Genomic DNA, 14,999 nt, shown 5'->3' with positions numbered 1-14,999 from the left:
TGCATATGTCTTTTGAAGTTGGTGTTTTAGAATGTTAAATATGTTGGCTCTTGAAAGAATGATGAACAGGAGACATGTTATTTGATAATCTGAAAAATCATAAAAATGATTCTTGAAGCAAGAAAAAGCAGTGAATACAAAAGCTTGCAGAAAAAAAGAGAAAAAAATGGCGAAAAAAAAATAAAGAAAAAGAAAAAGCAAGCAGAAAAAGCCTAAAGCTCTTAAAACCAAAAGGCAAGAGCAAAAAGCCAATAGCCCTAAAAACCAAAAGGCAAGGGTAATAAAAAGGATCCCAAGGCTTTGAGCATCAGTGGATAGGAGGGCCTAAAGGAATAAAATCCTGGTCTAAGCGGCTAAAACAAGCTGTCCCTAACCATGTGCTTGTGGCGTGAAGGTGTCAAGTGAAAACTTGAGACTGAGCGGTTAAAGTCAAGGTCCAAAGCAAAAAAAGAGTGTGCTTAAGAACCCTAGACACCTCTAATTGGGAACTTTAGCAAAGCTGAGTCACAATCTGAAAAGGTTCACCCAGTTATGTGTCTGTGGCATTTATGTATCCGGTGGTAATACTGGAAAACAAAGTGCTTAGGGCCATGGCCAAGACTCATAAAGTAGCTGTGTTCAAGAATCAACATACTGAACTAGGAGAATCAATAACACTATCTGAACTCTAAGTTCCTATAGAGGCCAATCATTCTGAACTTCAATGGATAAAGTGAGATGCCAAAACTATTCAAGAGGCAAAAAGCTACAAGTCCCGCTCATCTGATTGGAGCTATGTTTCATTGATATTTTGAAATTTATAGTATATTCTCTTCTTTTTATCCTATTTGATTTTCAGTTGCTTGGGGACAAGCAACAATTTAAGTTTGGTGTTGTGATGAGCGGATAATTTATACGCTTTTTGGCATTATTTTTAGTATGTTTTTAGTAGGATCTAGTTACTTTTAGGGATGTTTCTATTAGTTTTTATGTTAAATTCACATTTCTGGACTTTACTATGAGTTTGTGTGTTTTTCTGTGATTTTAGGTATTTTCTGGCTGAAATTGAGGGACTTGAGCAAAAATCAGATTCAGAGCTTGAAGAAGGACTGCTGATGCTGTTGGATTCTGACCTCCCTGCACTCAAAGTGGATTTTGTGGAGCTACAGAACTCAAAATGGCGCGCTTCCAATTGCGTTGGAAATTAGACATCCAGGGCTTTCCAGCAATATATAATAGTCCATACTTTGGCCGAGTTTAGACGACGCAAAAGGGCGTTGAACGCCAGTTCTACGCTGTAGTCTGGAGTTAAACGCCAGAAACACGTCACGAACCAGAGTTGAATGCCAAAATCACATTACAACTTGGCGTTCAACTCCAAAATAAGCCTCTGCACGTGTAAACTTCAAGCTCAGCCCAAGCACACACCAAGTAGGCCCCGGAAGTGGATTTATGCATTAATTACTTACTTCTGTAAACCCTAGTAGCTAGTTTAGTATAAATAGGACTTTTTACTATTGTATTAGACATCTTTGAACCATCTTTAGATCATATTGATCACGTTGGGGGCTGGCCATTCGGCCATGCCTGAACCTTTCACTTATGTATTTTTCAACGGTAGAGTTTCTACACTCCATAGATTAAGGTGTGGAGCTCTGCTGTTCCTCATGAATTAATGCAAAGTACTACTGTTTTTCTATTCAATTCAACTTATTCCTCTTCTAAGATATTCATTCGCACTTCAATATGAATGTGATGAACGTGACAATCATCATCATTCCCCTACGAACGCGTGCCTGACAACCACTTCCGTTCCACCTTAGATTGAATGAATATCTCTTGGATCTCTTAATCAGAATCTTCGTGGTATAAGCTAGATTGATGGCGGCATTCATGAGAATCCAGAAAGTCTAAACCTTATCTGTGGTATTCCGAGTAGGATTCAGGGATTGAATGACTGTGACGAACTTCAAACTCGCGAGTGCTGGGCGTAGTGACAGACGCAAAAGGATAGTAAATCCTATTCCAGTATGATCGAGAACCTCTAGATGATTAGCCATGCAGTGACAGCACATCGGACCATTTTTACAGAGAGGATGGGATGTAGCCATTGACAACAGTGATGCCTCCAGATGATTAGCCATGCAGTGACAGCGCATCGGACCATTTTCACAGAGAGGATGAAAAGTAGCCATTGACAACGGTGATGCCCGTACATAAAGCCAGCCATGGAAAGGAGCAAGACTGATTGGATGAAGACAGCGAGAAAGCAGAGATTCAGAGGAACGAAAGCATCTCTATACGCTTATCTGAAATTCTCACCAATGAATTACATAAGTATTTCTATCTTTATTTTCAGTTTATTTATTATTTATTTTCGAAAACTCCATAACTATTTGATATCCGCCTGACTGAGATTTACAAGGTGACCATAGCTTGCTTCATACCGACAATCTCCGTGGGATCGACTCTTACTCACGTAAGGTTTTATTACTTGGACGACCCAGTGCACTTGCTGGTTAGTTGTGCGAAGTTGTGAAGTTATGTTTGGACCATGGTATTGTGCACCCGTTTTTGGAGCCATTGCCACGGAGAGAACGAACAACAATTTTACAACCTCAGGGTAACAATTTCGCATACCAAATACCTTTCTACATATGAGTGTATATATAGAGTACTAAACATAAACTAATACAGCTCTTCCATTAGTTCCATGACTAGATGGCCCTGGGCTAGAATGAGGACTTGCAATTTCTTGCTCTTCACCATCTGTCTGAGCTGAAATATTCTGCCAAACAAGTGATAGAACAGAAGATTATGTATAGTCACAAAAAAAGTAACAATGAACAAAATAACAAATTAAAAAATTCATAACAGGGAAAAGTCATATTTTTAGCCCTTGATAAACTCATACCAAAGCAGTAGTTCAAATGGGAACAAGCACCAAACGTTGATTGCTTAGTGTACACATTAAAGTCCAAAATCAGATAAAACCCCATTATCTGAATCATTCAACGAAGTAGCATTTGTCAAGTCTTCCTAAAGAACCTTAAAAAAAATTTCAAGATATCTATGTTAAAATAAAGATAAGGTATTTACAAACTATGATTATACTAGTGAATAGTTAAATGGATTAGAAAGCTTTCCAAAATGCTTGTGCAGTAATGCAATATGATGCAGAAGTAGAGAATAAAATAGAATCACAAAAGAGATATATGGAGAAAGCTTTGTGCACAAGAAACATGAAATGGGAGAACATTATTGATAATCAGTGTAGTTGTGAATATACAAGATGACTAACTCTCAGGCTAATAGACAACTATATATAGGAGAGCTAGACACAAGAATGATAAGCAATGCTCAAAGCCAGAGAGAAAACCAAGACACAAAACAATCCACAAACATAACTTGATGTGTACTAACTAATTAACTACCCTTTACAGGATTAAAATGATGCATCTATGTTCATTATTTATGTAAGAGGCAATAAACAAAGTATATAAATTAAAGGCAAACAAGAACACTTCAACAAAAAAAGAATATCACTTAAAGAAAAAAATAAAGAACACTCACGGACACTCACACTATAAACAAGAACAATAAATTAACTATGCATTTTCTGAAACCGTATACTTTATGTTTTCTACATAGATCTCTGATCCTTAAGGAAAACTAACACAAAATTCATCGCATCCCTTTGTTGGCTTCGATTCTTTCACGCTCTGCAGAATGAAAATAGGAAGAAAATTGTCATAAATTGTCTATATCAAGCTTACTTCATTTAACACTGCCGATGAATAAATCCATACCTAAATCATGACTTTCAGAGATTGAATGCACGATGGAACATACTTATTAAAAAATAAACATGCAACATTGATCTGGCTCAAGTTTCAATAATTACCTTTTCTTTTTTGAAAAAAAAATACTAATAATAGTTTAGTTAATTGTGAACTACAATGTAAATGCAAATAGAAGCACTAAAAATCAGAAGTTTAAGGTAAAATACTAGAGTCTAAAGGTTGTACACTTGACATCTTCAAAGGGAGGTCTTTAATAAGGCTGTCTATTCTCTCGCTCGCACTCGCTCTCATCTCTGTCCTGCTCAATGACGACGACGAGCTCTAGGGCAATAGCGGTGACGGTGGAACAGCGCGACGGCTGTGGCGTCTTCTTTTTGTTCACGGACCTCCAGTGACAGCGACGATGAAGACCTCAACGGCGGCAATGACGCGGGTTCCACGGAGGTCACAGTGGCTAGACTGTGCAGCGCTACAGCTCGCGAGGATAACGAAGATGGTGACAGTGAAGAACCCCCAGCGGTGGCTCTGGCTCAACGGCGACGCTTCTCTCTCCGCGATGGCAATGGCTCCCCGCGTGTGGTAGTTCGGTGGCAGATCGGTAGCAGGGCGCGGCTCCCTATCTCCCTTCTCAGCTCTCTCAGACGCTCTCCTCTCCTATGTGTGTGTCTACGTTTGAATTGGGAGAAATTGGGAATTAGGGTAAAATTGGAGTTTCTTTTTCTTTCATTTGAAAATTTTGAGATTTAGGGTTAGAAATTAAAGATTTTATAAAGGAGTAAGGATAAATATGAATATATATTTTGATAAAATTAAAGGGTAGAGTAATTTTAAAATCAAATATATTCCATTAAAAATATTTAAGAATATTATTCATCAACATATTGCTAAGTTCAATTAATTATTTTTAATTTAAATTATAAAATAAATATATTAATCACATTTTTATAAAATATAGTTTAAACTCAATATTAATTATTCAAATTAAATGATATAACTTTTTATTTTTTTTATTACTGAAACTTTAATTTCAATTTATAAAATAACTAATTATAATACAAGTTGTATATAAAATATTAATTGACTTAAACTTAAAATATTTATAAAAATCAACCTAATCATTTCTAATAAATTAATTTTTAAGAGTTCAAATTAATAACATAATTCATTCATAATAGAATTTACTTAGATTGTATAATTCTTCCATTACTTTCAAATTATAAAATAACCAATTATAATAAAATTACACAAGAATGTTAATTAACTTAAACTCACTATTTATAAAATCAATTTAATCATTCTTAAGAATCTTAACAGATTATTTTCTAAAATAAAGAACTCAAATTAAATTATAAATTATTCATAATAGAATTTATTTAAATTAAATTATATAATTCTTTTTTATTTTTCAATTATCAAAATTATAATTTCAATTATATCAAATATCCAATAAAGATTATATAAAAATTTTAATTAATTTAAACTCCAATTATCCAAAATTTAATTATCCAAAATCTTGGGATGTTATTACAAGAACCATTTCTGGCCCTGGTTGAAGAAGCGGCAGAAACACGGCAAAATAGAGGCGGATGCACAGCGAAACAGAGGGTGACCAGCGAAGGATAATGAAACAAAAAATATTTGTTATAAATTTATTTTAAATAAAAGAAGGAGGATGACCAGCGAACCAGTGACGACAATTTTGCCTTCTGCAATGAGACAGTGACCTTGAGTGCAAGAGGTGGAGTGGTGGAAACAATGAGAGTGGACGAGAGCGGCGAACAGCAGAATGAAGAGTGAAAGTGAGGATTAGAATTAGAATTTTTACTTTTTACATTTATTTTTATTTTTAAAATTTATCTATTTTTATTTATGTTTAATAATTAATTATTTTAATTAAAAAAATTAATTTTTAGTCAACATTTAAAACTTGATTATTAGTAAAAATCATATATTAATTTTATAAAAAATATAAAATAATATATACCATTTTTAAAAATTAATCATTTAATCTTGAATTTTTTATAAAAATTAATTAATTAATAATACAAATAATATTTTAAAATTAAATTTTTAAAACAAAATAAAATTATCTTAAAGATTTTAACATTTTAAAATAATTTTTTTTAGTTACAAAAAATCTTGTATTTTGTGACAAACAAATAACTTGTTACAAGCAATATTGAATTTTGTGACAAATTAATTTTTGTGACAAAATAATTAGAGTTTTTGAAACAAATAGAGATTTTGTTACAAAATATTTTGAACTACTTTTGCAACTTCATCTTTTGTTACAAAATATTATAAAATTTTGTAACAAAACACCGGTTTGTTACAAAAGCCAATATAATTTGTAACAAAAAAATCAAGTCGTTACAAAATAACAAGATATTTTATAACAAATTATATTATTGTTACAAAATATTATTATTATGTAACAATCACTAATTTTTGTTACAAAAAAATAATTTTTTGTAACAATTTTAAATTTGTTACAAAGTTTTTATTACAAATATTTCATTTTCTTGTAGTACGGGTTAATTATGATGTTTGCGAAAAATCATAGAAGCTAGTTTATGGATTTTTACTACTTTCTTTCTTCTTTTCCAACAAAGAATTTTAGCCACATGTTTATGCACTATTTTCTAGAGTGGTTCTTGACCACACATATTTTTACCATGTGATAAAAGTACTATCTAAGCCTAGTAAGATACACCTAAGCTCCACATTCTTATCCTTTCTCTCTCTAACTAGCCAAACTCTCTATCTCTCTCTCTTTCTCTCTCTTTATCCTCTTCATTAATTAATTTTTATCTTAGATAACCATCCATAGACATTAGAGATAAGAATTCCTACTAAGCCATGACTAGGATATGACTAGGATTATTAATTACTATCTTATCCATATTTATCTTAGGTAATTATCCATAGATATTAGGATAAGATCAAATAGTAGGATATGATTAGGTAGTGACTAAGCACATTAATGATACTCTTATCCATTCTTGATATCATTAATGAAGCATATTTTTCCACCACTTCATTAATTACCTATCATACTACACTAATCAAACTTAATAAGTGAGGAAGAAAAGAAATTAGAGAAAAAGAGAGAGACAGGGGGTGGTCGAAGCCTTGAGAGAAGAAAAGAGTGATTCTTTGTGTTGATTTTCTACGCTTTCACTTCACTAATTCAAGGAGTATTTCATCAATCTTTCAAGAATCAAGTTTTCTAGTTCACTTCTCTATTTTTCTTCTTTTTTTCTTTAAAAATTTAGCCAAGGTAAAGTGCAAAAACCATCCTCATTTTCTCTCATCTCTATTCGATTTTGAGGAGTCTCCATAAGAGATCATTGACGAACAGATTTCTGCCGGTAGAGAAATTCACAAATAAGTTCTCGTTGCTAGTATAGTTTCTAAACCAAGCAAGAATCCTTTCATACAAAAGTTTTGGTTGTCACTTAAGCAAACTCAATAAAATTTATAACCGAAGTATTTAAACCTCGGGTCGTCTTCTCAAGGAATTGCAGAGAGGTGTGTTTATTATTGGTTATGGAAAAAAGGTGTATTTTTTGGATTTTTTGAAATAAGGAACAAATAATTTAAATGGCAAGAAAAATAAATTAATAATTATAAAAATCTCTTGCAAAGTATAAGAACTGGAAATCTCATCCTAGTTATCCTTATCAGGTGTGATGAGAATTGTTATTGCTCTCACTTAGTTAACCCTTACTAAATAAAGGAAAGTCAAGTGGACCAATCAATTTGATCCTCAAGTCCTAGTCAACTCCTGTGGAAAGACTAGCTTTAGAGCGATCCAAATCAATCAGCAATTCCCAATTTTCAATCAACTGCTGAGTCTGATAACTCAAGTGTTACCAATTACTTAACCAAAGCCAAAAGGAGAAAATAGATTTAAATTAAATTGAAAGCATCATAAATAGAGTAAAATAATCATTAATCTGAAATACCTCAAATTATTATTAAATAGAATATTCAAATCTTAACATGAAGAGTTCGTAAGCCAATTTGGAAAGATAAATAACAATTAAAGTAATAGAATAAATAAAAGTAGAAAATAAATTAAAGGAACATTGAACCTGTGATTGAAGAGAAGTAGCCTAATCATAATAGAAATCCTAAATCCTAAGAGAGAGGAGAAAGCCTCTCTCTCTAAAAGCTACATCTAAAACCTAAAAATTCTCAATATGAAAGTTGTATGAATTCTTCCTGTTGATTCCCCCATTCTCTGGCTTCTATTATGTATTTCTGGGCTTGGATCTGGGCCAAAAAGGGGCCCAGAAATCACTGAGTGCATTTTCTGCAGATTCCTGCACGTGGCGTCTGTCACACGTGCGCGTCATCTGGGAGTTTTCCTTATCACGCGAACGCGTCGGTCACGTGTGCGTGTCAGTTGTGTTCTGCTCTAGGCATGCGTCCGCGTCGTCCATGCGTGCGCATTGCCTTATTTTGTGATAGGCACGCGTGTGCGCGTCACTGCCTTTTCTTCAAAACTCCATTTTTGTGCTTTTCTTCCATTTTTGTATGTTTTCTTTCTGTCCTCTAAGCCATTCCTACCCTATAAAGCCTGAAATTACTTAACACACAGATCACGGCATCGAATGGTAATAAAGGATAATTAAAATTAATATTTTTAAAGCATAGGAGACATGTTTTCACATATATCATAAAATAAGGAAGGAATAGTAAAACCATGCAATTTACATGAATAAGTGGGTGAAGAATTGATAAAAACACTTAATTGAGCATAAGATGAATCATAAAATAGGGGCTTATCAATCATCTTGCTTTCTTCTTGGTTTAGATAATCACCCTTAGGAACCACAAGAAGCACAGTTGTGGAGGCTAGAATTTCAAGCTAAATGAATTTACATCTTATCTCCTCCATTGCTCCTAAGTCTCAGTGAGGAGTCCATATTTGATGATAATTTTTGCCTTGAATTGGACGGATTTCATCACATAAACTCACACTTATTCACCAAAATAGCATACTTTTATTTTTATCCCTAAATTGGACCTAAATGTGAAAACATGCATTTTTGTGCTTAAATTGAGCAATTTATTCCACTTTTATTCTATTCAATGCCGTAATATGTTTGTTGAGTGATTTCAGGTCCTAGAAGCAAGAATGGATAGGAAAAAGTGGAAGGAAGCATGCAAGAAGGGAGAACACATGAAGAAAACAAAGGAAAAGTACAAACTGAAGTGTGCGTACACACAACCCTCTGTGCGTACGCATAAGTCTCTGCGCGTGACTTCATTAATGAAGCACGTGGCTCGCGATTTTTGGGGCTCTTTGGCCCAATTTTGGAAGTGTTGAAGCCATCTTGGAGTGCTATATGAAGGAGACTTCATTCCATATCAAAGCATTAGCTTAGGGAGCTCATTTTTAGATAGAAACACATAGTAGGAGTAAGAGTAGTGTAGATTAGGAATTCTCTCTTAGGGTTTATTTAATTTTTATTGTAGAATTTTATAGTTAAGTTTTGATCTTGGATTTTGTTCATCTCATTGTAAGTACTCTTTAATTCCCTTTTTAATAATTTCCACTACTCTTGCTATATTTTCCTCTTGTTCAAGTTACTTTGTTAATATATGCAATTTTGGTTTCTTGAAGTTTTGGTTAATGAATTTAATATTTTATAATTTCTATTTGCTTGATTGAATGTTTACTGTTGATTTTGTGAATAGTTTGGTTATAGTTTTCATTTTCTTTGCAATTTTATATGTTTTGGTTTTATGCCCACCAAGTGTTTGTGAAAATGCCACTTGGTAATAATTTTGAGTAGATTTTTACACCTTGACTTAGGAAATGAATCCCTAGGATACTAGAGTTATAATGTCCGACATTTAGTGGTAATTCTTGGGTAGTTAGTTGGCTCTTATTTCCATTGACGCTAGCTTTTTGCCAAGTCAATTGGTAAGTTAGCTAGGACTTATGGATTAAGGTCAATTATGCTTGCTTGACTTACTCCTTGATGCTAGGGGATGACAAAGCGAGATTGACTAATCATAGTTACCATAGTTGTGGTTATGACGATGATAGGATTCTTTAATTTTCATTCCCAAGTCAAGGCTCTTTTTATGTATTTATATCATTTTCACTAAGTTTTCATCTTGTTTTCTTTTAATTGCATTAATTCCCTTTTTAATCGTTTCTTACTTCTTTTATTACTTATTTCTTTTAATCTTTCGTTCCTTGATTCAAAACCCCTTTTTCTTCACAACCAAGAGTGTTGACACCTTAATTTGCATTGTTCGAAGGAGACGACCCGGAACTTAAAACTCCCGGTTATTTTGTGTTGATTGTGACATCTTTTAAATTAAACTTTGATTGAGAGGATCGATTGTCAGTTCGGACTATGTTACCAACAGAATTATTTTGTCTAAATTCTGAATCAGCATAATTCTCTCTTCATCGTTCAGCCATAAGCATTGATTTTCCATTAATTATCAAGTTACCCTTGTTTAGGAGATTTGGAATTTCTAACATGTTCAAGAGTGAACATCAAAGCTAAGGTAACGGTGATAATGCTTGTTTGACTCCTATACTTGATAATTGATGTGTGTATACTCTCTTTGAAAGTGTATAATGCATGAATTGCATGAATGTTGATTATATGATGAATTGCTTTATTTTAGTGAAATGAATGCTAATTGTGAACATGAGGGCTATGTCTAAATATATTGTTGAGGGCCAAACATTTTAAGACAATTGGGGTGAGCTTTATAATTATAAAAGACACCAAGATGTAAGAATAAGTCTTAAAATAAAGGTTTAGAAAGAGGATTAAGAAAGAAAGTGAAAGATATGAGAAAAAGATGTCAATCTAGTGTATAATCCTAAGAAAAATGTATGATGCATCAAAAGTGACACTTAGAAAAGTTAGGTAACTAATAGGGTTAATTATGTAGCTAATGGAGTTTAGGACTAGAAACATGAAACAGAAATACTAGTGATAAAAGTAAAATATTATATAAGCTCACTAGATCCAAATTGTAAATTAAGTTGAAGGTTGAGTCTAAATAAGGATTTTAGTAAGGAAATAGGGAAAAAAAAGTAAAATTAGGATAAAAATTCAAGAGTTTAAAGAAAGTTAATACTTTAGGTTAATAAGGACAAAATTGATATTAATAAAGAATTTGAGGGTAATATGGTAAATTAGAGTATAAGTTAATAACTTGGTTAGGAAATACCACTAAGAAGGATTAATTATGAGACCTAGGGTTAATATGATCATTTAGAGAAAAGTAACGTCTAAAATAGTTACTTAGTAAGTCTTAGACGTAAAATGATCTTTATGAAAAAATATAATGATAATATAGTAGAGTGTCACTTCTAGGGTAAACAAAAGTATAAAACACATTTAATACTTAATGAAAGCTTGGGTAACATAGTATCGAAGGTTAAAAGGCTAAGAGTAAGAGAATCTCTTGAGCTATGAAATGATATCATGGTAGTGTACTGGGAGCAAGGGTAGCCCCTTCGGTAAGTCACTACACTGTACCCCAAAAAAAGGCAAAAGACCAAATTATGCGTGATGGCCACCTGGTAGTGTAGAGTTATAGATCTTCTAGCTAGAAGTGTGGGGATGCCCACAGATGTCGAGCTGTTTTCCACTTTGAAGAAATATTTGACATGGCGATCAGATGTTCATTTTTGTATTTGACATGACAATTAAATACCTTTATATAATTATGATGAGGCGCATCAGCTGAAAAATCATATCTGAAACTTGTGTCCAAGTAATGTCGGGAGTGGGTAGGCAACCGACACATGAGCTCATGGCCTGCACAAGGCATGCATCATACTTGATTGTGTATTTGCTTGTAATTAAATTGAATGCTTGTGAATGCTACTTGTGTTCTGTTGTTTGATTTATCTACTTCTATATGTGTGACTGCTCTAAAACGTAGAATTAGGACCTAAAATCCCCTAAAATTTAGGCTTAGCACAAAAACCTCTTTGTTTTTCATTATCGCCTTGATGGAAACTATTGGCTCTCACCCCCTCCTTCTTTTTCCACACTGTAGATGGGATCGGGAGACATATTCTTTGAGATTCCTGTTTTGAGCTACTACTGGGATCCCATATGGGGCGAAAAAGTCATATAGAGTGACATTCAGACCCACACTTTTGTCCTTTATGAGTGATCTTTCTCTCATCCTCTTCTTAGTCAGGGGTTCGATCTTGATTCTCCTTATGATTTTTTGCTATCTGAGCTACACCTTGGAGGTCCCAACTCTACTTTTCCTCCTCAGCCGCTATACACGACAGAGCTTGAGTAATAGTTGCCTTTTGACATCCAGCCTATCTACCCCGAGTAGTTTGACCCTGTACCTGAGCCTTTCATATCGGTGGAGTCTGTGCCAGATTATCAGCCTTTGGAGTCGATGGATGCTCAGATCGGTTCTTTAAGAGAGGTCTTTATGCCGGTCATGCCTAAAGTCTTCTTGTCGACTCCTTCCAACGAGACACCATTTGATGTCATTCCACCTTAGGAGGATGTGATGATTATTGATCTAAATTCTAGTCCATAGGAGTACGTGACGAACGAAACTCTCGCGTGATCTAGAATTTTCACAATTAATTTCTCGTTGCAAGTATAGCTTCTAGACCGATAAAGAATCCTTTCGTACAAAAACTTTGGTTGTCACAAGTAACAAAACCCAATAAAATTTATAACCGAAGTATTTAAACCTCGGGTCGTCTCTCAAGGAATTACAGGGAAGTATGATTTATTATTGGTTATGGAAAAAGGTATATTTTTGGGTTTTCGAAATAAGGAATAGGAAAATAAATTGACAAGAAAGTAAATTAATTATCATGAAAACCATTGCAAGGTATAAGAACTGGAAATCCCATCCTAGTTATCCTTATCAAGTGTGATGAGAATTGTTTATTACTCCCACTTAGTTAACCCTTACTAAATAAAGGAAAGTCAAGTGGACTAATTAATTTGATTCCTCAAGTCCTAGTTAACTCCTATGGAAAGACTAGCTTTAGAGGGATCCAAATCAATCTGCAAATTTTAATTTTTAATCAACAGCTGAGTTTGATAACTCAAGTGTCAGCAATTACTCAACCAAAGCAAAGAGAGAGAAATCTAAATTAAAAGCATCAATATTATGAATTGAAGAAAGCAATCTTAAATCTGAAATACCTCAAATTATATTAAATAGAAAATCAAATTAAACATGGAGTTCATAAACCAATATTGGGGAAGTAAACAAATTAAAGTAATGGAATGAATAAAAGTAGAAGAGAAATTAAATTAAAGGAACATTGAACCTGGAATTGAGGAGAAACAATCCTAAAACTAAAAGAAATCCTAAATCCTAAAACCTAAGAGAGAGGAGAGAGCCTCTCTCTAGAAAACTACATCTAAAACCTAAAATTATGTGTATAATGAATGTTGTCTCTTTGAATGAATTGATTTTCCCACTTTATAGCCTCTAATCTGTATTTTCTGGGTCAAAAAATGGGTCAGAAACAGCCCAGAAATTGCCTCCAGCGATTTTTGATACGTCCAGCACGTGGCAAAGTCACGCGTACGCGTCGTTTACGCGTACACATGGATTGAATTTTCTCTAGGTCACCCGTGCGCGTGATCAACGCGTGCGTATCGCCTATCTTTGAGGCAGCTATGGAAAATTATATATCATTGCGAAGCCCCGGATGTTAGCTTTCCAACACAACTGAAACCGCCTCATTTGGACCTCTTTAGATCAAGTTATGACCATTTGAGTGCGAAGAGGTCAGGCTAGACAGCTTAGCAATTCCTTCAACTTCTTGTATTCCTTCCACTTTTGCATGCTTCCTTTCCATCCTCTAAGTCATTCCTGCCCTATAATCTCTGAAAACACTTAACACACATATCACGACATTGAATGGTAATAAAGGATAATTAAAATTTGACAGTTTAAAGGCCTAGGAAATATGTTTTCAATTATATCACAGAATCAGGAAGAAAAATGTAAAAACCATGCAATTAGTATGAATAAGTGTGCAAAGACTTGATAAAAACCACTCAATTGGGCACAAGATAAACCATAAAATAGTGGTTTATCAGTACATTGCACCCAGAGGAGAATAGTTGGATAGTAGTATAGTCTACTTTCCCTTGCATTAGTATATTTTATGAGGGGTTAGGATCTTTTGTATAATAGCCTGACTCCAGTCTAGGGTGGCTTTTACGAAGCCGGAGTTTGGTGCTTAGTATATGAGTCTGTATTTATATGGTTATCTATTATCAATATCTAATGTAGTCGTTGACAACCTTATATGAAACTCTGCTTTCAGGCATATCTATGTGAATATATCTATCTGTGCTTTCCTCTTTTAATATGAATGTGTTAGGTGCTGAATTGTTGAATATAATAAAGATATAACTCGATATAACTCACGCTACAGGCTCATATTAATATAAATAATATACAGTCTAGAGTCTTTAGGTTTAATTGGATGGTAACACATGATGACTGGCATTGGTCATGACATGCTGGAAGTCAGATCGTTACACCTTGGGTGCCCAATTGTGTGTGGTACTCTTTCCCATTTCAACAATTATCAGTTCAGCTTGGAAAACTTTCTTCAAAATAGCATCCTTCATAGAATCTCCAATCCTCTTTTTGACTCCTAAAATCTTCCTCTCCAAGTTCACCTTCCTGGCTAGTTTATTCATTAACTGTCGCTTCTTATTTCCCATCTCATCTCTGCTGCCTCACTTGAAAATCTAACTTTCTCTTGAGGTACCTCTTTACCCATTATTGGATCACCTTTACAGTAGCATTGAAATTATTAGTTGTTGTTTCGGCGGTGATTCTTTCATTTTGAAAAGGACCAAAGACGAGCCTAAAGGCTTCCTACCTAACTTACATCGCTCACTCCTATCCAACATATACATAAATCAGCGTAATAAGGCAACACCTAGTCCATCCTGCCTCAACCTTCATCACCACATACCAGAAACCACCCTCATCGCGTCTCCACCAAAGAGGGTCTCTCAGATAAACATACAGATACAAGGCAAATAAAGATATCACAAGTAGGATTCAGGTACAGCAAGTAAAACAAATAGCAGATAAACATGGCTAAGCAATTAGGCAAACCAAAACAAATGCACACTCAATCAAAACATACAAATGCATATGATGTATGCCTGTCCTATGGCTGATGAGCTCATCTGTCGGTTATAT

Source organism: Arachis ipaensis, chromosome B10 (genome assembly GCF_059453495.1).
Source record: "Arachis ipaensis isolate K30076 ecotype BB chromosome B10, ASM5945349v1, whole genome shotgun sequence".
In the NCBI taxonomy this organism is placed as follows: Eukaryota; Viridiplantae; Streptophyta; class Magnoliopsida; order Fabales; family Fabaceae; genus Arachis; species Arachis ipaensis.
Note: the sequence above shows the minus strand (reverse complement) of the source record.